The 26,412-nt window shown below is 34.7% G+C and overlaps 1 protein-coding gene and 1 long non-coding RNA gene across 2 annotated transcripts in view; one reads left to right on the top strand and one right to left on the bottom strand.

Annotated features, from left to right (window-relative positions):
• Positions 1–26,412, top strand: part of Sox5 (SRY (sex determining region Y)-box 5) — an 844,441-nt gene that overhangs the window by 340,618 nt on the left and 477,411 nt on the right. The gene's annotated exons all lie outside the window — the stretch shown is intronic.
• LOC102025106 lies at positions 18,924–25,013 on the bottom strand. Its single transcript, XR_260088.1, has 3 exons — positions 24,823–25,013; positions 22,393–22,484; positions 18,924–19,085 (listed from the first exon to the last, which is right to left on the bottom strand). It is a non-coding gene; the product is annotated as an uncharacterized LOC102025106 (long non-coding RNA).

Genomic DNA, 26,412 nt, shown 5'->3' with positions numbered 1-26,412 from the left:
GGTATTGTCAATCTTTTGAATTATAGACATTTAAGTTTGTATATAGCAATACCTGATTTTAAATACCTATATTTTAAATTTATATTCCCCTATTAGCTAGTGATATTGATTCTCTTTTTGGTGAAAAGTTTGTCCAAACAGTTTGCTCATTTTTTCCTGATTGTTTAATTATTGACTTGGAAGAGGTTAGTTTGTTTGCTTCATTTTTCTGAATATAAAATCTTTGTCAGAAGCACGCATAGCATATATAATCTTTCATTGTTTGATTTGCATTTTCATTCTTAACATTGGTTTTTCAAGTGCAAATAATTGTAGTTTTTGTAAAGTCCAATTTATCGATTCTATTCTTTTGTATTTTGTGCTTTCTGTGTCTCCTCTGGGAAGTGTTTGACTACTCTAGGAGCAAAGGTTTGCTGTTGTACGTGTTTTTAAAATTCTTTTGAAGGTTAAAAAGCCAGCAGTAGGATGGTGGTCTTGTCTCTTTTCTTACTAAGGGAAGATATTCTTGAGTATTATGAAAAAAGAATGAAGCATAATTTAAGAATTACTAACCTCCTTTTTTTTTTTTCAAATTATGAAATTATTTATGATGATACTAAGAATTTTTTCTGTGCTTTCTGTCTCTGAGAAAGTCTGAATGCATTTCCTATCAGAAAATTCTCTAATTCATATACGGAATGCAGTCACATTAAAAGATTGGGTCAAAGGCTTGAAGAATTTTCTTAGAATTGGAAAAGACATTTTATATCTATCTGCAACCTGAAGTCTAGTAAATATATATTTTTGTATTTATATTAGACATGACAAAATCTTTAGTTACTAGTTTACACTATAGCTTTATATAAATGCTTGGAAAAGCAAAATAGATTTAAATAATTTGTTTGTTTTATACTTACCCAGAGCACTTGAATGGAAAATTGATAGCTTAATCCATGAACAAACGTGCTTCAGGGTCATGTTCATCTGTGACATGGCAAATAAGGTAAGATAGAGGCACTAAAATGAATTTGTCAGCCACCCACAATATAAGTGACATTATCAGAGGTGTGAAAATAATGACTGAATTTGTTCTTCAGTGACGTGTCTCTTTTTCTTGGTAGCACAATATTCTTTCCATCTAGAGATTTGTAGACCACTCCAAAGTGATGATTTCAGTAATTATAAATAATAAATAATAATTCAAACCTGGCCAGTAAATAATAAATAATAATTCAAACCTGGCTTGAATGAAATAATCAGAGTCTGTAGGTTTATTTAGTGATAATCAAAAACCTCGTTGTGTGGCCATCCTGGAATAAAGCAGTTGAACATAAAACCTAATTGACATATTGGGATATGTTATTGTCTTCAAGGTCGGCCAGTGCTGACATAACCCGAGGGCGTCTGCAAAGAATTCTCTCGGTGCAGACATTTCTGAAAGAGCTCTGCTCCTGGAGCTGGGGCCCGAAATGGGTCACATGAGTGTGCCTCACTGGTGGTGTGGATAGGATAGCAAGGCTTCTGAATGGCAGATTTCACATCATCACGAACAGTGAGTTAATGATAATTGTTTGCAGTGAAGCTATATCAAAAGTAATCACAGTGCTGTCACTAAGCTGGATATGTCTTAGATTCTTTAAGTTACTTAAATTTTTGGTCAAATGGCTTATTTTAGTGGAAAATTTTCAGTTTGTTTCAATTAAATCTGTGTAAATGTCAAGTTTATATGGTCCCCTGTAATTGTGCATTTGTTACCCAGAAGTTACCTCTAGACTGACTATAAAAGTATCCTCTTCAATGGACAAATAGGTTTTTTCGGCCTTTGGATTAAAAAAACCTGAAAGTGATGTTTCTTATCGGTTAAAATAAGCATTTGAACTTTATAGTAGTCATTCCAATATAGAATTTGTGGTCTGATATTATTTTGACAATCTTTTCTAATTTCAGTATTTTCCAATACATAAATTTCTAATTCTAGTGTTAATATTCAGTGCATTTCTCTGGCTGTATGTTCACAATATGTCAGACAATAACTCAGATAAAATTTTATCTACTGTTTATGTCAGGATGCAAATAAAATTGTTACATTTATAAAAGGAAAAAAATTAAAACTTGATTCCAAAATAGCCAAAAGTTTTTTTTTTCTTTTGGTGTTGTTGATTTTTATTATTCTGGTTTGTTCTGCAAAACCAATACTTGAGCAATTGAATTTCATCTTTAAACTTCATTTTCTTAATGATTTTGGCTTGTCAAGAGCCACCAATGATGGCTAGATATTAAACACTGGTACTGTTAGTCAGGAAGTAGTTTAAGTATTAATGAGCTACACTCAGCTCATATCTGCAGTCTGTCTGCACGTACTTTTTACCCTATATTTGAGAAATATTCATCTGAATACTTATTTCTTTAATACAGAAGATAGGTCTGTTCATATACTGTTATGTGAAGTTCTTATAAAGTTATTTTTCATAGATTATAAACCTTTGCAATGCTTTTATACCTTATTCTTTTCAGTTCATGAGAATTAAGATTATGCTGTTGAAAAAAATGATCATTGAAGATGTTTAGGTTCCTGAAAGACACAAAAACTGAATAATATATAACACAGAGAGCAAATTTTTTAGCCTTTTTTTCAAACAAAAAATGGCTGCTGAGATAACATCAACAATGTACAGTACTAGTCATGCTTCTGAATTTATTCCTTGTGTATGAACCTCTTGTTCAACTTATCACAATTAGAGGCATACCTTAGTTTGCTTTGCAATTTGAACTTTGCAATAACAGTGTGTATCCATTATAGATTCTCAGGGAGCCCCTCAGTGGGTCAACCCGAGATTGTCCTCCCCTTTCACATCCTCACCCCTCCTGTGTTTGCTAGGCCTATTAGTCAGGGATTTCATTTTGCCACCTCAAAACTGCTAAGGCAACCTTGTCATTGTAATTTTCACGCCCTTTCTTTTTCTTTGTTCTATATGTCAGTGAAATCTTATCTCCACAGTCTTCAGTCATAGGTTAATAGCTTGGAACAAAGTTCAATTAGAGTCTGTAACACAATAAAACAAAATGTGCAGATGAAAAAATTAGTAGCCACTGCCCTATACTTTATTCAAGCATCATTTGTTGAATCTTGCCCATTAGTGGAAAAGATAGGACACTGTCAAGAGTATGCCCATGTAGATTTGAGAAATATTAGTGCAACTATTTATGTTCCAGTGACAGTGTAGTGCCCTAGAAGGTTCCTAAAACAGATTTTGTTCTCTTGATGGTGTTCTATTGAACTATATTATGCAATCTGAAGAACCCCAGAAAATGTATGAAGTTGGATAACTGAACACTATCTTAACATTTTTAAGATTTAAAAAAAAAATTAATGCATTTCCATCCACTCCATATATTCAGTTAAGATCACCTTTACTAATATGCTAAAGCCATGGGTCATCCTTCTCCTCATGCTGTTTCCTTTCAAGGTCAGTGGAAATTGTATGGCAGAGAAATTTTCCAAAGAAATAATCAGTATTAGTGCAAATTTATGAGCCAGATTATTTGAAAAGAAATATATTGACACTACTGAACATTATCAACAATCCACTTGCCATCACTTTCTCCTCCTCTACTCAATGAGCTGTTAAAAGACACAATTTGTTGTACTATGTAGCTAACAAGAAATAAATAACATGCAGCAGGTGCTAAGCAGGAAGGCACTGAGTGTTATTGTACTAACTGTGCCTGACTAATTCTAGCCAAAACAACAATTCTGTATTCAGTAAAGGAAAGAACAGATCATTTAATGGAGATTTGGATCCTAGTTGTTTGTAATGTCAGGGTTATACTTGGAAAATGGAACCAAGAGAAAGACATGGTTGGAGGAAATTCTGTGCTGCAGATTTACACTCAACTCACGAGAATCATTCAATTCAAGAGAACTGTGTGCAGATTATTTATAGCACTGGGTAAACATGTAGTTCTTTTAACAAATATATGGATTGTTTTATTTCACAGTGGATCTATCCTCCTTATCATGTTTCTTTTAGATTAGTGTTTAAAGTAACTTACATGTCATGAACATATTATACCAACTTTTTTGGAAGGAAGGTGAGATCTACAAAATTGTAGTGAGGGACGAGGCTGGAAAAATACTTTTTCCATTTATTATCTGCACAAGCAATAGTCAATATGGAATTTGAATGATCCAGGTGTTTATTTTATCTCTTCTATTACAGTGCTGATATATAGTATTTTGATTTAGTCATTTATTCAATCATTACTAATTGAGCACCTTTTATGTCAGGAATTGCAGGTAGAAGAAATGCTAATCAAATGAGGTTCTGCTGTTATGGTGACTCTTGTACTGAGGGTAGTAGCCTATCATTAAGTTACAAAGGCAATTATAGATTGAATTGAGTACTAGTTATGGAGGAAGTAAAAAGACTACAGACTTAGCACATCTAAAGGCTTCCTCTGCACCAAAGGTTGACAAAGAGGAAATGGTCATAACTGCAGAACAAGAATCTCCTATGCAAGAAGATACAGGTGAGGGCTCCTAGAGGTGAGCAAAATAATGCCAAGGGTATGGCACAGGGAGAAAGCTGGTGTGGGACATAATTAAAAATGTAAATTGGAGAAGAGAAGGGGATGTAAAAGCATTAAGATGTATTAATGCACCAAATCTCCACTTTGAATGTAATCATTATATACTACAAATATTAATAAAAATGTTAAACATACACTTGCCATAAAAAACTGGAGATATAGGCGGCAAGCAGATCAAGGGAGGGCTTCTTAGTCCATAGTTCAAAGCTTAGTTTCCCTTCCAAGAAGAATCCTTATTGAAGGCTATTAAGAAGGTGATTGGCTGAAGTTGGTTGATTTCATAAAGGAGCATCACTGGATTTGATCACAGTACAGCTTCACTCTCTAACCAACCTTATTTCTTCCCAGGGTGTGTATCCTGATAGGATACATAAAAATCTTCCTGCAGGATAAATTTCTGTTAGGCTCCAGTTCTTCAGGGATCTTGATCTATACAACCTGTGAAGAATATGACCCAAAATTAAAATTCTCATAGAATAGTCATTGTTCATTTGCAGCTTGGAAATTATAAAAAGGTAAAAATGATGGGTGCATTATTACAGCAAAAGAAATGATTGACATTAGACAGCATGCTAGTGCTATCTATGTAGAGAAGTGACTCCATGCAGAGAAAGAGCTGAGGTAGAGATTGTCAGCTTGTGAGCTTCAGTTGCTGACCTAACAGAGAAATAGCCAACAAAAATTTTAGAAGTTATCAAAGCCTCAGCTAAAAAGTCTAAACTCAGGCATGATTCTAGACCTAACAACTCCTTTTTGATATTAACATACACCCAGTGAACAAGAAATCTTTACTTGAGTGCAGGGAGCATAAGATAGCCAGGACTTATGGGAGTCTGAGCACATGGACCCTTACCTAGTTTCATACCTCTCCTTCTGTTGGGGATAAAGCTTCTACTTAGTACTACCTACAGTTAGTGTGAACTTAGGAGTTGGATGCACTCACCTCTTCAAGAGGAGTTAGGTTACAGAGTCTGGAGAAGGAAAAGTCAAGATTTCAATATAAATTATACACGTTTCTGGGTAGACAAGTTACCTCGCTAAAGGAAATTTTGCATTTGTTCTCACCTATCTAGATTTGGCCTGATATTCAAGAAGCATGGTTTGTTTATCAAGGCAGCGGTAACATTCAACTCCATTTTTGTAAATGTTGTGGCCATTTCTTGTAGTATCTTTTCTCTGTCATATAATTTATAGGGAAAGTGTATCAGGGATAAGTGAACTCAGTTAAAAGGTGAAATTGATACCAGTATCCCAAGCAAGTAAAAATGGTGTGGGTATATGTGTGTGCACATGTGTGCTTTTGCTAAATTGTGTTCTAAATTAAATACTTCCAGAGCACTGTTATCTCTGCAAAACTGTAAGATTAACAATAGAGACTGAGATTGGAAACCCCACCATGAGGAAGTTTGAAATAGAAGACTTGTTCTGAAAAGGATTAAAGTAGCTGATTATACACTGAAGTGTTTCATATGTAGTTGAACATTAACATTGGTTTAGTTAAGCCCTACCTATTGTCGATTTTGTTAGCGGTAAAGTGCTCATGATAACTTTCAAAGCCATTGACTTACCACCTCGTTCCCATAATGATCACAGTACTGTATTTGGTTCTAAAAGGAGATAGAAAGAAGGGGGATAATGAAATACATTATCTGTGGAAAGATTGTGAGTATAATGTAGATTCTCAGGATTTCTCAATACTCAATGAAACTTCAAGACTTCTTTGACAAATAACACTAAAAAGAGAGAAATACATATATGCTCAAAAGTTTGAAGAGAAATATATGGAAGATGAATTACTGAAGACAAACTTTTAACGAGGATGGTGAGACATCACAGGGTGAGATTTTGGAGGTATATGCAGCGGTAGACCAAGGCATACATCTTGCTCTAAGATGTATACCAAGGGAGAGTGACAGATCACCTGTAGATAATAAAGATAAAACCTGTGAGCAAATCGCATAAATGATGCCAAACTAATTAATTAATTCATTCTTGACTTTATTTTTAGAGATAGTTTTTTTTTTTTTTTTTTTCCGGTACCAGGAACCGAGCTCACGACCTTGCACTTGCCAGGCAGGCGCTTTGCCGCTGAGCTAAATCCCCAGCCCCTAGAGATAGTTTAATTTTTAAAAGATAATAGTAGTATATGGACATCTGGATGTTTACATAGAAAAAAATAAATGACTCATACCACATTCAGATTTACCTACAAATGGAACAAAGAATGCAATATAAAAATTAAAAACAGCTAGAAGACTGTTGGAAAGAACCTGAGTAAGAAAACAGAGATAAATCTTCATGACTTTGATATAGGCAATGTTTTCTTAGGTACAAAACAAAAATGTAGCAACTAAATAACAGATAATTTGGATTTCATCAAAAATAAAAAAAGTTTTGTGGATTGGAATGGGAAAATATTTGCAAGTTACGTAAAATAGGAGTCTAGTGTCCAGAATATATCAAGAAATTTTGCCACGTAAGAAAAAAGGATGACTCAGTTAAAACTAGACAAAAGACTTGTATCGACATTTCTCCAAAGAATATCAACCAATGGCCCACTGTCACACGGAGAGAGATGTTCAATACTGTCAGTCATTTGAGAAATGTAAATGGAAACCAAAATGAGGTCCAACTTCAAATCTGCTATGATGGCTGTAATTTCAAAGAAAGGACTACCAGAAAATGACAAGTGTTGGTAAGGATGTGGAGAAACTGGAACTCCTTGACGTGACTGGCTGAATACAAAATGGTGCAGTCACAGTGGGAAACAGTTTGGTAGTTCCTCATAAAATTAAATACGAAATTACCATATGGGATAGCAGTGCCATGCTTACTGTATACATAAGAGATGTGAACACAAACACACAAAGAAACTTGTCCACAAGTGCATACAGCAGCATTGATCATAATATCCAAATGGTAGAAACAATTATTTTTTTTTCTGCTTCAGGGGATCTAACTCACTACCTTGCGCTTGCTGGGCAGGCTCTGTGCTGCTGAGCTAAACCTCCAGTCCCTTAGAAACAATTCTTAAGTGTCCACCAATGGATGAAATGGTGCATAAAAATGTGTTCTCTGTGTGCAGTAGTATTACTCAGTCACAAAACGGAAGGGAATCTTGACATATTCCACAATCTAATTGTTGAAGAGTGTATGCTAAGTAAAATAAATCAGTCATAAAAGTCAAATGTTCTATAATTCTACTTACATGAAAATTTAAAGGTTCTGATATTCATAGAAACACAAAATAGAATAGTGGCTGCTAGGGAGTGTGGGCAAGGGGAACAGGGCATGGTTTTGTTGGTGGGGACAGGGTTTCCTTTTTTTTTTTTTTTCTGGCACTGGGAATCAAACTCACGACCTTGCGCTTGCCAGGCAGGTACTGTGCCATTGAGCTAAATCTCCAGCCCAGGGTTTCCTTTTGAGATGATGAAAATGTTTGGGAACTAGAGTTTGTGGTTTCACAATATTATGTGGGTAATTAATGTTGAGAATTGCAGATTTTAAAATAGTTACAGTGGTGAATTTGATGTTCCATGTATTATACCACAATAAAAATAACAAAGGATAACAATGAAGAGATGTTATAATTGAGTTTGATTTTAATAAATGAGAAAGCAGTGTTTGGATATGATGTCCCAGAGTGATAATCTTGGAATACATTGTTGGATTCTAAAGTGAGAGCTTCATCTTCCCTCTCAGGAATGAGTTACTTTTTAACAAGTCATTTTTAACAGTACAATCAAAGTGATCCGAGTACAAAGCAGAGAGTCCTCAAGAATGTTCTAGATAGAAAGCTAAAATTAAGACTGCTTTCAACTGAGAAAGAAAATAGCAAAACACAACAAGAAAACAATCAAAATAAAATGAAGGTGAGTACGAGAAGGGAAACCAACTCTACTTTGTGTGGGACAGGATAGGAAGAGATTGAGCAACTGCTTGTGGGAAATAACTTGATATTAACAGAGTCAAGAAAGAAAACAAACTACTCAAATTCTGTTTTCTCAAATTGTAGCAGCTCATTAGTTTGTAAATTTTGTTTCTTGCCTTCCCTTTTGGGACTTTATTTTTCCTGCAATAATTAGTGAATGATCTCCTCCTTCCCACCTCACCCTGCTCCTGCTCTTCCTTGTGTGCATGTGTGTGTGTGTGCGTGCGTGTGTGTGTGTGTGTGTGTGTGTGTGTGTATGTGTTGAGGCTAGAAGTGATAATTAGTAGATGATGTCTGATGTGCAGGCTTTACCTTGAAAGCAGTCACTAGTCATTGACACGAGGGAGGGTGTACTTGAACATTGTTTCATAGGGGACATAAGAAAAAGGCAGAGTATATAAGACAGTTTTGAAGAGAAGAGCAAATTGGGGATGATTTTCTGTAAAACACTATAAGTTATTATAAAACAGAAAAATATTCATTTATTTATTTTATTTTAATTTATTTTGGTTTTTTGATTTTTTTCTGGTACCGGCTGGGAATCGAACTCATGATGTTGCACTTGCCAGGCAGGCGCTGTGCCGCTGGGCTAAATCCCCAGCACCAAAACAAAAAAAATTAGACACCATGGATTTGTCACTAAATCTATCATTCATGTCCTGAGAAGGGAAGAAGTGAGAGGCCTGAAACAGTTAAACTCATATATCAATGTTTGATCCACAGTTGTGGGTGCATTAAAAGTCAAGGAAAGTTTGGGCTCCTGAGAACATGGTGTTAGGACAATTGGTTATCCATATGGATAAAAGTAAAATTAGATCCTAGTGACAGAATAAACTCCAGGTGGCTCAAAAACCTTAAAGTGAAAAGCAAAACTTTAAAAATCTTACTGTCGAAAATAGGACTATTTTTATGACCCCAGGTTAAGGAAAGATTTTATAAAGGAAAAGATTAGTAAGTCTGGCATCGTTAAAATCACATTTTCTATATATCAAAGAGTACCACTAAAGAAAGAGAAAAACAATCCACTCAATACAGGGGAGAGATTGGAAAAGCTACCAAAGGATAAACATTAAAAAGTTTATAATTTTCCAGTAGACAAGTGAAAAACTAATAGTAAATTGGGCAAAAAATAAACGTACATTAGAAGAAGAAACATAAATATCCATTAAAGTGGTAAGCACTTTTACTACTTATGACAAATTCAAATTAAAATGATATGTCATTTCACCCCATCAGCTTGCCAAGATTCAGTGTCTGACAAGACCAAATGTTGGTGAGAGCAAAGAGCAGTGCAAATTCTTGTACAATTTTCATGGCAGTGGAAACTGCCACATTTACTTTGGAGAGCAATTTGGCAATATCTAGAAATTACTGTACGACCAGTACACTGAGTCCTAGAATTTGTAGAGGACTGTCCACTTTAGTCTTAATGATGTGAGGGGAAAATGAACAACAGAGATAGTTTCAACAGATAGAAAGATAAACAATGGAGTTTACTCATAAGATAATTAAAATGAATGAACGTCAATAATAATAAATATAGATATTCATTTGATGTAATCTTTCAAGACAGAATGTAGAAAGATTGCTTTGGAGGTGTTGACTGTAGAACAATCCAATTCAATAATGAACTGTTGGGTAGTGCTAACCAATAAGCTTTGATTAATAGATTAAATTATCAGCATTTTTGATGATTCATAAAACACCCCAGGACTTGTGGCATAGTGGTTGTACATCTCAGTAGATTAGCCTAAGAATCTTCATATGACAGTCTATGGATTCTAAAGACCAACAAGAAAGGACAAATTCTAAAGCACAAGTACATTTGTGGATAAATGCTATGATTCTTTGGTTTAAGCAAGAAAGATGCCCAGAACCAAATTTGGGGTGAAGAAATAGATGCTACCTCTTACTGAAATTGTAGTCACATCATCAAGGTCTATCTGTACAGGTATGAGAAGGCTTCAGGAACATTTTTTCAATCTCTGGCAGTTGTCTTTACATAGGAAACTGTACTTGGTCTACGAAACTTTCATACTATGGTACTTGGAGGAAGCTCCCTAACTTAGGCCTAAGTGAAGACACAGCTTCTTCTGGAATGGCTTTACCCCCATAGTAATACTCAGGACTGTTAGGTCTAGCTGGGTTCTTCAGGTAGAAGAGTTTGCAAACTTCCGGACCATAATCTCTATATTGGAGTTGGATTTACTGGTGAAGCAGCCCACTTCAAGGACTGCTCTGAATACAAGGAAATACTGGGAGTCTCTAAATACTGGGAGACATTGCTTCCTGAGACTGGATTAGAAGAAATTACCCAAGCCCTATTGCTGAGAAAACTGAACTCCTAATAACTTTAATATGGTGTACAGGCCCTGTTTGTGGGGAGAGTATCATCCTTTGTGGGATCTTTAAATTAGATGGACTAAAAAGGAATACCAATATTTTCCCTGGACCTGGGATATTAATAGATCCTTCTGTGAGATATTTGGCATGGAGGGGGAAGACAAGGGATCTGAGGAATTCAGCCGCACTCACTTTCCTATAAGTAGGGAACTTTTCTCAGGAATGGGGTTGTGATAAGAACCCATATTCTTGAGGCCAAATGGGCTTTCACTTTTCTTGACTTCAACATTCTAGATGGACTTTGTTTGAAAATTTTTAATCTGTAACAAGCTGAAGTAGTGCTTGACTGTAACGGATATTGGTCAAGGGCTGGATGGAAACAAGCTAGAAAGAGATATTGGAAGACCTTAATAGTTACTGTTAGGTATATGAGGTACTGGTCATCAATATTTCCTTCTTCTTGTATTCAGCAGTTACAGTGAACACATATAATCTTAAAAATTGGAGGAAAAGAAACTTTGTCAGAGCCAGGATTTAAATCCAGGCCAGACATTAAACGGTACTTACAGCTCATACCCATTTTAACCCTATGGAGAAGGAGCTCACTAAATGTTTATTTAGTACATATTAAAAGTGTAGAGAGTTCATTTTGATTCACTGCAAGAAAGAATTTTCTGAGATGTAAAGGAGTTTAAAAATGAAAATCTCTGTCAGGCAGTAAACACCATCCCCTACTATCTAGACAGAGGCTAGATAAACAAGCAATATCTTGGGAGGAGTTAGTAGTCTGATTGCAGAGATCTGGTTAAAGCATCAGACTATAAGAGAGCTCACACTGAATGAATGAATATAATTTCAATAGTTATGGAAGGGATGGTGGAAATAGAAGGATATAGAATAAAGAAATAGCTAGATGACTGCAAAAGCCTCCACTAGTTACCAAAGCTTGAATGATTGAATTAGTTTAAAGATAAAGATTATACTTTCAATCTTAGCATGGATTTTTTATAGGCTTATAATTTATTTCTGTCATTTGCCTTTATCTCATCTGATTGTGGGACTGTTTTATTAAATTGGTTAAAAATACTTCCTCTCTTTTATACTTTTAAAAAAATTCTAATGTTTGTTTTCTGCATTTATAAACTTCTTAAGTTTCAAATCTTGTCACTAGCTTGAAACAAAAAGATCACTGGTGTGGCATGGAATGATGCTACAATTTGGTTATGATTTAAAATATTTCATCTGTATCACAATTTTGTCATGATACAGAATTATATTTCACTTTAGTCTCTTTCTTTGTATTTCAGCTTAAACACAAGACTTGTGATATCTGAAAACATCAGTACCTACTGTGTATTCCTCTGAGAACTAAGGCATCTTTGAGATACCGTGACTTCTTGTCAGGCAGTGTCACAAAGCAAGTTTATTTTTCAAATTGACGAACAGAACCCAACTTAAGAATACACTTGGGCTTTGTTCTTTCAGAGTTGTTCTGAATGACAATTAAAAGAAAGAAAGTAAAGAAAATATCACAGCAGAACTCTTGTTCCCTGGAATCTTTTTCAGGTTTTTCCATAAGGTGTCGACAGTTCTCTGTCACCTCGCAAAACAAAAAGCAGCCTTGTTTGTCAGGTGTGCTGTGCCACCAGTGGCCCGCCCCTCCCCCATCTCAGCGCTCTAGTTCAGATGTCTCAGTGTTATGTAATTTATTCTGTCTCCAAATGTCATTTCCGCACTATCTCATGATTCCTTTTCAGACTGAATGCCTACCGTGTATTGTCAATTATTCTCAAAGTGCTTATGGCAGAGATATTGTTCTAGCCCAAATCAATGTTAGATTGGTAAAGTTAAAGAAACTATTATTATGGTAGAACATGGCTGTATTTTGGAACTATTTTTATTACAGGAGAGTATGCTTTAGTGAAAATATTTAGGTTTGTCTAGTATTTTAATTTTTTATTGACTATATCACTGTTTTAAGATTTTTCCCCTGAATTATCTTTATAGTGAATTGTACTAATATATAATTTTGCTGTCTTATTTACTGGTGTCTTTGAGCTCTTGAGATGATTCAGTCAGTGATCTCTGACCAACCAGGAAGAAAGAGCAGTTTAAATTCCAAAGGTGTTCTTGATGGTCATGAGGAAATGTAAGTGAATGCGAATTTATGCTTCTCTTTCGTTAGCCAACGATCATTCCAAAGTGAGGCAAATTATTGCTTTCAGTGATTTTGAAGCTAAGGATTGCAAAGGGCACTTGTAAACTGTCTTAGTTACTTTTCTCTCCTTGCTGAGATAAAATACCCGCACCTAAAGTGAAAGGGGGAATGGTTTATTGAGCTCACAGTTTGTAGAGGTTTCAGTCCATAATTGGCTGGTTCCATGGCACAGAATAGTTCATGACAGGCAGAAGAGAGCAAAAGTAACAGGAGAGAAAAGACAAACTGTCTGCGTCCCTTATATTGTACGCAGGCTACTCATCCGAGCTTGATTGTAGTACTCACACTTTTAATCTCAGCCATCTCTAAAAAGCCCCATGACTGCGTGAGGCTTTGGGGGGACATCTAGACACAAACCATAACATAAACTAAAGAGTTACTGCTTTATAATGAAGATCTAAGTAAATGAAAAGAGCTGGAAACTTATAAAACCTTTAAATAAAATACATCTATGTGGGATTATCTCCACTTTCTGGAGAGTTCAAGGTATTTTAAATGAACTGTTATGATTCCATCAGTCATCTAAAGTAGTCATTAAAGTCTCTTCTTAGGGGATACTAATTCACTAGTCTTAAAGTTTTCCATGTTCTCATATATATCAATTTCCCTTTTAACTGAAGGAATAATTATGTGCTTTCTAATTCCTATATCATAGAGGTAATAGAATAACTACAAAAATCTGCTAGAACCAATTTATAGCCCTTTTATTGTACCAGATACTTCTGTAGGACCAAGTAATCTTCCAAAAAATGAAAATACAGTGGCTGAGAATTCCCATATTCAAGCTACATCTCTCATTTACTTTATTCAGGTCTCATCTTAAAGAATTCCTTATAGGAATTTCTATGGCAATCTGGTGTTTAGACCAGAGATGGAAGCACATAAGGCGTGGGCATTGTACCAGTCTTTCTGCTCTTTGTCATATGCTGTTTGGTTATCACCTAGAGGGTACTTCTGTGCCTCAATTTCCCACATTTATCAAAGATGACAATGTAGCTTGGTTGTTAATTATAAAAATAATTTAGCAGCATTTAATTATTCTGTTGGGTTAAATTTCTTTTCTACATATATGAAGACACACATATGTACATTCATATATAGAATCCTAATATTGATATAGAAATATAAAACCTAAAACTTATTCTTTAGAATGGCAGGGCATTAAAATATTCATGCCAGGTTTTCCAATATATCAATGTGTAGGACTAGATTTGGCAAAGCGATCCTTTGTAATGATGAGTGTAATGCAGATGGATTTTAGTGGCTGTATGTGCAAATGGGGAGGGGTTGCAGTCATTCTTTGTTTTTTGGGATGAAGCAGAAAAATCTGCTCTCTCATATATGGGGGAATTTGTTAACTGCAAGGACTAAAATAAGGAGGTACTAACTAGCTAGAAACTGATATATCTCTTATATTCATATGTCACTAATATTTTAGCTTCTGAAAAAATTGTATATTTACAAAATGATATTATTTTTACTAAGTGACTTTTGGATGAATACCAGTATTATTTTTTCATTTGTAACCAAGAGTGGATTATTGTGCTTGTGTTATCTAAATAGTCTCTAATAAGTCATCAGCAGTTTTATAGAAATCTCAGGCATAAAGGCCAACAGTAAAAGAAGTTCTCCTATTCTTAAGTAAATTGGCAATGTTTCTTAACCAAGGGGTACAGCCTTCCTGTGCTATGTGACTCAGAGGGCTAGTGCAGAAGTTTTAAAAAGTATACTTTTACATCCATAATTAAAATTTATTGCTCTAATGGGCCACTATTACCAATGAGATTGTGTAACGGTGTTCTTGCGTGTTGAGACAGACAAGTTTGAAAATAAACGATTTAGGGGCGAGGTAATATCTGCATAAGAATCCACAGTCATATTCTGGTGGAAATACCAAATCATCTAAAATTGTAGCCAATAAAGCATGAGTAGGTAGAAAATAAAAAGAGAAAAATGAGTCTTTTAGTGTCTAACAGACACATTCTTCTTAATATTAGAGTTCCAGATTATTTACTTAGAAGACGTCATAAAATTTATACTGTTCAAACTTTTCCTTTCAGTGTTCTTTTTGTTCACCAACTAGTATTTTATTCTTTTCTCAGTTTAGCAGGTGGGTGTGGATAGGTGTTTTTTCACCCCACTTTAGTAAGGCAGCTTTGAAGAGTGCCAGTTGTTGGTAGTAGAATGTCCCTCTAAAAAGACACCATTTTTATGTTATTATATAAATGACAACAATGCGCAATTGCTAAAACAGTTTTGCAGAGCTTTTTATCACAGGGAATGGGGGAAGATCCTGTCCTAAATGAATCTGTCTTCCCTAAAATCTATGTTCATTTTTAGATTTCTTGTGAAAAATATGCAGATCAATATATTTTTGGTTTATAGCTTGGTGTTTACATGTTCTTGATTTTAAAAAATAAGTAAGCTTTACAAAAGGAATATTTTTAGAACAGCCTGTGTTAAAATACTGACCTCTTCCAATATTTTAAAAGGAAGGCTTCCAATAAGAATGAAATTCAGCATCTGTACCTTGAAAGGGAGGAATATTCACGTGGGCTAAGCCCATATCTACTGTAGTAAATAAAATGATCTCAGAACATATAATGTAAGGTTGTACCGTACTTTGTAGTCCATTGTTATTTCCTGTCTACCATATTCACAATTCTTTTTCATGTATTTCCTCTCAGCTAGAATAAAAAGCCTGTTGTCTGCCAGTGAAATTATTTTATCAAAGATATATAATTTCATCATCCCCATGCAGACCTTTACACCTTGATAACAAAATAAATGCTCATGACCCGGGTAGACAAAACAACTTATTGTTTTATCCTGTACATGTGAATAAACAAGTCAGATAAAAATAGAAACAGGAGAAGATGGCAATAAGGAAGAGGGACATTTTGAATATCTGTGAAGGATGGGTGCTGTAATTAAAGCATAATGTCTTTTTTTTGAAAATTTGTTCAAATGGCTTTGTCTTCTCACACGATTCACTGATGAATTATAATTAAAATATTAGAAATTTATGAAACAATAATTAGAATTGCTACTATTGATTATACAATAAAAATTTAAATTACATATACATGTTTATATACATATATGTATATATACATATATACATCTATTTTGTGCTTATATACACATATACATGCATATATCCTCTTTTTCTTTCTCAAGCGCATGCACACACTTGATACTTCTTTAAACATGTGGTTGTAGTATAGCTGCCTGGGCGGTGGCCAACATGTAGAAACATATGTAGAAACCCTTGTTACTGAGTTAATTAAATGTATATTTAAATAATTAAGAATAGAGGTCACTCTAAATTTTGTGACAACATGTAATTGATGCTATTTTTGTTCAATGAGCTTGGAATTCTATCTGTGTCCTTTAAGAAATATTCTGGAATTTCACTGTGGCAAAAACGAAGATTATTTTAATCTAACATTCTAAGCCCTTACTGTTTGACTGTGTTTTTGTATTTTTCATTTATGTATGCATTCAGTTTTCAGAGTGTCCTCAACTTTGGTGGAATTGTATGTAGTGAGTAAAATATGGGGGAAAAACACATAGCTGTCTTACTGAAAAGTTTTGATTTTTCCCTGGATTTTTTTTGGCCGTTCAGAATGTAGAGAGAACTACAGTTTCTAGAAATGAATAAATACATAATGTGCTATAAGAAAAAATCTGTTCTGTAAGTGAAATATCAGTACCTGATAGAGCATTTGTGGACTTTCTTTTTAAGCTTGCTTTTCCTAAAATGTGACAGTTTACTCCCATGTCTTCCTCCTGCCCGTTTTGCTTTTTCCACTATTCCCTGCTTCCCTCCGGAGTCATCCCCTTCCTCCTCCTCCTTCCTTGTAATATTCTATAGTCTAGAGTATAAATTTAAGATTACTCTGTGATTGAATAAATACGTTTTGTATTCTTGGGAAATTCTTTTCTAAGCACTGTGGAAATTTAGCACTGTGCCTTGAGTTGTTTTATAATCATTTTATAGAGGAAACAAATGCTAGACATCCATGTAGCTTTCAGTATATATTGATTATACTCAGTACTTGAGAGGTTTTCAGTAATTTCCAACTAGAAATTTCTTAATTGTTTATTTTGACAATGAAAAAAATGTACAGCACTTTCCCTTCCTTTGTAGTTAAATGTGTTTGCCAATACTTCCACTGGAAACATAGAGAATAGGTAGAGCAATTTAAAAAAAATATTTGGCATACTCTTGGCCTTCCTAATTATGCAAAAGAAAACTTTTTGATTTGATAAACCTAATTGGAGTTAAGAAATACTTTAAGACGTATTTTACTACCAAGTAAAACATTTTTAGTGTAATTGAAATGCTTTTTTAAGCGTATGCTTGCTTGTCTATGTATAAACAATTTATGTTTATCTTAACCTGTGAGGATTGCTTTACTAATTTTAAAAAAAATTGAATAAGCTTTTCTTTGAGAACAATATCAGAGGGGGAGATATTTTCAGAGTTAATTTCTTTGCCCATTCTAAAGCTAATGGAAGGTTTGTTTTTCTGTCAGTGGCAAGTTGTTTTATTCTAAAAATTCAGAATCTTTTGTTCTTTCAGTATACATTGAAACCATTGGTAAAACGTGTTCTTAGATTACCTGTCCCTCTCATATACTAGGAAGAAGTTACATAAATAAATAGTAGATTGTATTGTGCACTGGAGACTTACACACATATAAATAAAATTGCAGTTTAACATAGAGTTGCAATAACTCATTATTGCTAAGAATGTGGATGCTGAGGTCACTAGCTGTAACCTTGGGCCACTTAGTTGACCCCTGTTAATGGGCACCATAATTTTATGGCACTCATAGAGCTATTGTAGGAATTAATTGAGATAGTATAGTGTAAATGCATAAAACAGTTCCTGGCATGAACTTTACACTCAATTGTCTACTTTCTACATGGCTTAAAAGTGCCCAGTCAGCCGGGAAGATAGCTCAGTGGCACAGTGCCTGCCTGGTGAGCACAAGGCCCTGAGTTCAGTTCCCGGTACTAAAAAAAAAATCGAAAGTGCTCAGACAGGTGGATGAATTGCGCGTAAACAAGAGCCTTGTACTGCCTTCTGGCTATGCTTTTGCTTGCGAAGTCAGTCTAAAGGAAATATCCTTTTAACTTAAGCAATTAAACCAGGTAGCATAGGTGTGGCCCTGTCAGCTGTTTTTGTTATCCTAAACAAGAATGAATACCCTCCCTTTGTAGCTGCTCTTGGTGGATTTGAAGTCAAACTTTATTCCACAGAGACATTATGAGGGTAGAATACTAAATCCTCTTAGCATCCTTTTTATTATATAAAGCTTATCAACTAGCAGAACGACAGCCACAGTTAAGATTTAGCACTTATAGGAACTAATGTAAAATGTATAGTGATACATTAGGCCTATCCAGAACAGGAGGACTATAAAGGCACAATTTATCCCTTTTGAATTTCCACTGAAGTTATAGACGCAGATTACCTAAGGAGGATCATTTTTGAAAATAATCCTGATAATCAATGACTGCCAAGTTATTGTTATGGGTAGAATCATAGATATTTGAGTTGTTGAGGTGTGCCATTTATATTTCATTTTCAGTATTTTTCTGACAAATGGACTCTGAAATAAAACTTAGTGAGTAGTATTTTTAAACTAGAATTTATTTCAAAGACTCACATAAATAAAGCCTTTAATTATAGTTCACTGAATGAACAAGGTAAGGAATCGGGAATTTTAAATCTTGAAAAGATATACAAAACATGACATGTATTTTATTTTTTACGTCACACTGGAAAAAATAAACAGGTGCTTTTTCTCACTCCATTTGTGCTTCTGGAAAATAATGCTGCAGCCTTGGTAATTTAGCAATAATGGAAGTTTATTTCTCACACTTTTGAGTCTAGGAAGTCCCATTTCAAGGCATAGGCAAGTTGAGGGCCAGGTGAGGTTCTGTAAACATCTCCAAGATGGTGCCTTGTTGCTTTCTGCATTTTCCAGAAGACAAAGGTATTATGTCCTCCTATGACCAAAGAGAGGAAGAGAGCAAAGGTGCTTCCTCAGTCTTTTGTAATGGTCCTAATTCTATCCATAGGGAGTCTGTCCTTAAGATTTAATTACCTCCTAAAGACCTTACATCTAAATACTACTTTACTGACAGTTCAGTTTCAGTGTATTAATTTGGAGGGATTCATTTAGAACTTAGTGTTAGACTTTGAATGACTGTCAGGAAACTGTGAATCCTGTATCTATGGGAGATTGTTTCACTTAACCATTTTCCTGACCTCCCCCACTCCGTTTCCTGAATCTTCCTGCAAACCAAGTTTTTCTCCTTGGAATTACTGCTTCACTGACTTTGTTCAAGTATCGTTTGGATGTGTTCGGGTGGCAGTTCCCCATAGTTCAGCCTTACAGACACAGCCAGCTGCTGTGAAGCCTCTGACATCACTCTGATTCCCTTTCTTTCCTGGCCACTGTAGCTGGTTTCCAAATCACGCAGGTATTGTCACTCTTCACTGCTTCCCTTCCTTTCCTTTGGCACTATAGGAACTCTCATGCCCTCATGTTTTCCTGGGCAAAATCCTAAAGTAGCATTGGAACTTGCTATCCAATTCGTGCCTCTCTCTGCCCATACCAGTCAACTGTACTTAAGGGTGGCACTTAAGGACCACTAACTGCAATGGCCCCAGCCTAGATTTCCTACCTACCTTGTCCCGATTCCATACAAATAGCCTCATTAGAAACAAACTGGGCCACTAATTCTTCCTTCTTATGATCCATGCTTGTTTCTTTTTCCTTGTGTTTTCACTTTTTATTCCTTTTGCTCCCCCCTATACCGCTTTTCAAACCTCAGGCAAGGGGAAACTCAGTTTCACACTTTTCCACCCATACTTAGCATGATGCTTGTCTAGTGACCAGTAAGTAACTATAAGCTGCATTTGGAATGCGTTCATGGTCCTGGGGTATTTATACTTTTTATTTAAACTGAAAAGCACTTTATATTTATTTTTGTATGTATAGCCATTTGCACAGTGTGAATGATTATAATTCTTTAATTATCTTTCAAGCAGACTATACATTACACATCTACCGTGTGTATTATATATACCGTTGCTTATGCTTGTAGCTAGCATATGCTTACTAAATACTGTAGAATAAATGTGCAGAAAGTTGATCTCAGTATATGTTTTAAATCATATACATGTATTATATATGAATGACCTATATATTTGGTCTATGATTTACAGTATAATATATAATAAAACATTCATTGTTAGCATTTTTCCACTTATTATAGGAAGAAGATCCCTTGATTTCCTTTATAATGTTTCAACTTCTACTGTATCGTCAGGAAAACTTCAAGACTTTGTTTTGTAATTGATTGAATGGACTTAAAAAGTTGTTATCTGCTGTTTGATTAAGAAATGGATTTTTAGTGATCATAATGCTTGAAAATTTACATAGTATAAATGAAATGGGCATTCCAACCGTTTAAACAAGTATACAAATTCTATAATATGATGGAATAATAGGAAAGGTTTTTTTTTTAAAATATTAGGGCAGCTAAATATATCAAAAATAAGTGGGAAGTTTGTTGCTACTATCATTAAATATGTTACTACGCATTGATAAAATCAAGTAAGATGTGGTATAGTACCATTGGTGTTTTAGAATAACTGGAGAAAATAATCTATAAAGTATTTCAGCAGAACATGGATTACCTGTTTGAAATCTCAGTAGCACAAAACTTATGACCTGAATTAAAAAGAATATCAATAAAGGAAAAAAATTTAAAAGAAGGCAAACTGAATTTCTATTCTTGCATTTCAGGTGAGAGAGCTACATTTTCCTTGTATTTTTCTTCTCATTACTGTAAAAAAATCCCATAGAAACAAGTCTCTGTGCAGCTCCAAGTGCCCCCATTCCGTTTTAGATGGTATTTCCAATAAGGGCACTGTTTCTTGCAAAGAATATTAGATCTCACTAATTGTCCTACAAATCCCATTCTTAATTAAAATCAAAATCTTCATCATAACAACTTTACTATAGAGCTTGCAAATATGTGTTCTTCCTTGTTTGTTTGGAGGATGATGCTCTGGATACATCTTTTATTTATTTTTTCTTTCGGAAAGGAGCAGCCCTGGTGAGAAAAATTTACAGCAATTGATTTTGTTTGTTTGTGGCTGTAGCCATAAAAACTCCCAAGCAAAACTAAATAGTGCTTGTGGGGCATAGGCATAGTGGTTCATGGGCAAACAGTAAGCTTTATAATACCGATAATGCTAGACAGTAATCCAAGGTAGGGTAGTTCCGATTTCATCATTTCTCTATGCTTTGTACTGAATTGTACACTCCATCATGCATATGCTGGCTATAATGTGACATATTTAATTCTGTATTTAATCTCTGCTTTGTTACTCAAGCACAAAAATGGCAAAGGAGCTTCTCAAATGCCGTGTACCAGCCCTCTAACAACAACAACAACAACAGCAAAATTAAATACAAAATAAATTGAATAACAGTAATGGTGGGAAAATCTATCCCAGGGTTCATTCTTTATACAGGGAGTTGGCAAACTAGGAAGAATAGACTTTGTCATGTGCAAATATGGTGACCATAAATGGTACTGGAGGCATTTTCCATTGTCCTCTGAGTTTGCCATGAGAGAAAGCGGGTGAGAGGAAGAAAGACACGTTTGATAGAGTTGTGAAGAATGTTTGAATGGCTATTGGGTGTTGAGCATTGTCTCGAAGTGACCTCAATTCGGTACAGTAGAGACCCTTGAAAGCACTGTCTGAAGTCACAATACCACTATTCTCCTCCATTTAGTAAAAGGGATTAGTTAAAAGGGTGACGTTCCGTGCAGAGAGTTCCAAGTATTCCATGAAACAAAAGAGTCTGAAATGTTTTTGAAGTTATTTTTAATTGAGTTGAACTAATTTAATAAAGGTCCTACGGAGGAAAAAAAAATAAAGGAATGTGATTGTTTTATGATTCCTCACAGATGGAATGGACATTTATAGCATACTTTTCCTTTAGTGTTCCAGAGAACAGTAGCTCCATTTACAGCTACTGTTAGCAATTTAAAACTGCTCCAAAATGAAGTCTTTCAAGAAGTTGACAGCTTATAAATAAATCTGTCTGATAAAATTGAACATAAACTGCATCTGTGGTTAGTTTGCCAAAATTAATTCTACATTTAATTAGAGATAGCAGTCAAACATATTTAATAAAAAACAGTCTTGGAGAGTAAATCAAATGAAGTCAGATTTTAGCAGACGTTTTGCATTTTTTTTTTTTTTTTGCAAAGAGTGATGAAATGACCTCACCTCTCTGATTTCCAGTTATATGGCAGTGTGAGTTCTGTAGAGTTACAGGGAAGCCGATGAGTTCACACTATTTGGAAGGACTCCTTGCTCAGCTTAGGGTAAAGAGAGAAAACGATCATTTTGTAATTTCTCTTGATTTCATCATTGGGTTTTTACTTTGATGCCATATGTATTAAACTCACACATAATAAGCAAATTATTGCTAATAATTCGAGAGACCAGGCAAAAGTAATCCTAACCTACATATGTGCAAGTAAATGGAATTGTCCTTAAATTAAAAAAAAAAAAAACAAACTTCTGGCAATATTTGAGTTTATAAAATACACAATCACTGCAGTGAGATGTATTAAAATTATATGTTAGCTACCATGCCATTTTTTCCACTGTAAAGAAAACTGGCTTTGCTTATCAAATATTTGTCCTCACTCTGCACGATTTAAGCAATGTGATATAGTTCTGGAATCCCAGGAAAGACATAAAAACACACAGATCAATGAAAATGCAGCAAACAATATTTTGGAACAAAAGTCACTTATAGTTCAAAGGGCAAAGAAGCAGATCTTCAAACATTGGAAGTTTCAACACACAGTTCAAAGTCCTGGGTGAAGTTTACGGACAATAGAAACCAACATCAGCAATAAAATCCCATGTGGATTAAAACAAAAAGTGCCTCCATAAATGCACACAAAAATTAATGTCAGATTAGGCAAATTTTATTTTGATCTGTTTAAAATGTGTGATGTTACTTTCTACAAATGTGGGAGAATTGAAGAAATACTATATTGCATCATCATGGAGGATAACTTTACGGTTCTTAGTAACATCAATTTTAGGTTTGACATTAAGCATTTATGTATTAAATGCCACTATGGCCTTAGCATTGCAATCACAGAGATGATTAATCTATATTAAATATGTTTCCAAAATATACACATATTTTGGTATTATGTAGTTATTGACACAACTTCTGAATAGAATAAATAAGTCATCTTTTCAGTTCTTCAAGTACTATTTAAATGTTTTGTCTTTTCAAATGAGTATTTTTATTTTATATATATTAATTCATCTTCCTGGTAACTTTTTATGAAAATTTTATTGAAAGACAGGCTATACATAGAAGAAAGTTATTAAGTATCAAGTATCACAAAAGGAAGAATTGACCAGTTCAATTATACTAACTCAATCGTCAATAGCACATCTCAAATGACTGACTGACCTTCTTAATTATACATGTGTACAAGTATATGCATATATACATAACCATATCTATAGTTAAGGAGTATATGTCTATGTATATGTGGATATACATATACATGGTTAAGGTTATTAGTCCTGTTTGTATATATATATAATTGCCCCCCCAAGCATTGGTACATGCACACACACACAGTACCCCTTAAAACAATGTTTGTAATAAGTGGTTTAAAATAGTAAGTAGGAAATTTGTATTTCATGCTATTGTAGGCCTAGACTATCATCAATAAAACTTCCTGTATGACCATGAAATGACTCTCTTTTATTAAATAAAAAATTAACAAGAACTAAACACATTCTTAATTTATGAAACGTGAACATTTATTTATCATTACAGTATCACATTTTGTAGACTTTTGGAAAATAACTTCTTAAAATTTTTTATTCAACTACTTTCTTATAATTTATCAAATGTGTGTTCTCAGTAGTGTTTGTGATCTTGTCAGAAAAGACCTTGCGGTAGAGCAAATTGGTTTTATCTTGGGCAAGTCACTTAATCTGGGTGAATTAAGTTTACTTCATGAACATATTGACCAAATGCAATCTACAGCAGCATCTTGATCTTGAATTCTACAAATAGAGCATTTCTACCCAGCCTACTATTTCTGCTACCTTAAACACATGCTATGTGTTTCCATGATTTTGGGTTTTTTGGTTTTTTTTTTTTTTGCCAGGAATCGAACCAAGGACCTTGCACTTGCCAGGCAGGTGCTTGTGCCACTGAGCTATATTCCTGGCCCATGAGTTTGGCTTCTTGAGGGGCCACTGAACAGAGCAAAACTAGTGGAAAAGGAGCACAATTTGCATGTGAGCATAGGTGCAGTATTCACTGTACCACCAGAAGTCAAAGATTATGATATAAAGTAAGGGAGGAGAGTTGAAGCTCTCAAAACCTTGAAACAGAAGCACTAAAATATAACTTTTTCTATTTAGAATTCTTTTAATGAGACTAAAACTTGTCATTCTGTCCTTACTACGGAGTTTGAGAAGTTGGGGTAAGAAAAGCCTAATAAATTGCTGCTAATACGTACTGCAAAGGTATATATCCTAGGATGGCTAAATGAAGTTTTCCTAAGAAGCCTTGTAGTTCCTTGGTATGAATACATGGGGCATGTAAGGTTAGGGCCTTATGGCGGGCATAGAAAATGCTCTTAAGCAGCAGTACTTTCACCTTACCTGAGGCTGTCATCATCTGTCACAGTGTATGGCCCTGTGTTCTCCTGAGTAGGCTCCCTGCCTCTTGCCTCTTGTTAGAAACCTATTTATTGCATTAATGCTGCCGGTTATATTTTAAAAACACACCTCTGTTTATGCCATCTTCCTGATCGAAAAACCCTTAATGACTTGCACTTACCTACCGTATATACTCTAAATACTCAGCTAGGTAAATAGCTAAATATTCCAGACGCTTATCTATCTTACCCAACAGAGCCTTGCAGCCTCCGCCCGTGAAGTTTCTCACCCTGTTCAGGGTGTGCAGTCATCCATTCACACACTCCATAACTATGGTTCAGATGCAAAAGCTGAAACAAACATCATTTTTATCAAGCTTTCTTTTTTCAGGCACCTCCATCCTTTTTGTAGTAACTGTACTATAAAGCTGCTATATGGCCTTATGACTTTCCCCTTCCTTAGCTGGAGTACTTCCTTGTCACCTTTTTAAAATGTTTTTATTTCTTAAATATCTACCACAAAGCACAGCATATAAAAATAACCCAATGAAAGTAAACTTCATAAGACAGTGAAATGCAAGTGATAGAGAAGATTTATTTTGTTGTCACATGTTTTATAGAAGTGATTCCATGTATATGCATATAATAAATACAGAAGGTATGCAATTTTTCAAATTCTAATCATCTATTCTATGCATTGCAACTTAATGAGAATACAGGTTTTAGTTCTATATGGATTTTGCCATTATTTAAATATTTTCAAATAATTCTTAAGATTTTTCAGAGCTTATATATTTAATGTAACATTCAGAATTGCTGTGGTATGTTGTTAAGATTTTAAATTGCCATTTTGAAGCCAAAACTGAGAGTATGTATATATATATATACCTTTCAAAGAGAAGTACCACCTTCTATAAATTAGTAATTCCTATTAATTGCCTCAAATGTTTGAGTCTCATGTGGATTTTTGAAGCTGTGTGCAGCTTTGATGTTTTATTAATTATTTTCAAGGTGGCTTTCTTTCCAGAGTGTAGCGTACATATTGATTTTGTGTATGATGAAGACTGAAATTTCTATCTTGGCACTGATACTCCTTGCAATCAGATCTAGAAAGGGTTTGATCGCTTTTAAGCAACTCTCCAACAGTTAACTGTTGGCTGCCAAAGTTCAATTTAGATAAGTGAAGGGGAAGAGTTTAGAAATTTCACACATTAAATGTGTGATGGGAAAAACCCAATATAATGTATTAAAGATGCAGCCTTTGGAAGGCAAACATGGAGTATCATAAGAATTGTGTGCCAGTCTCCAAAGGTTTTCAGTCAGGTTTGGTTCAGAAAAGCCCTTGAATGTGTTGGAAGCAGATCTTGGAAGGGGATGTGTGGTGTGTCAGGGAAAGCACCAGAGTAAGTCTTGGTTACACATAGACTGTAAAGTCGACTGTAGTAGCATGACAAAAATTGGTCTGTGTAGTTTGCCACTGCCAATCTTCATGATTGATACAGATTGTTGGAGCCATATCTATCATATGGTGCTCCATATTGATTGTTAAAATCTGTAAAAGTGAATTATTTGGAGTGTATTTTTCCATAGCTTT

This window comes from Chinchilla lanigera, unplaced genomic scaffold, assembly GCF_000276665.1.
Source record: "Chinchilla lanigera isolate Chin_1 unplaced genomic scaffold, ChiLan1.0 scaffold00012, whole genome shotgun sequence".
Taxonomy (NCBI): Eukaryota; Metazoa; Chordata; class Mammalia; order Rodentia; family Chinchillidae; genus Chinchilla; species Chinchilla lanigera.
This window is presented reverse-complemented; position numbering and strand designations above follow the sequence as displayed.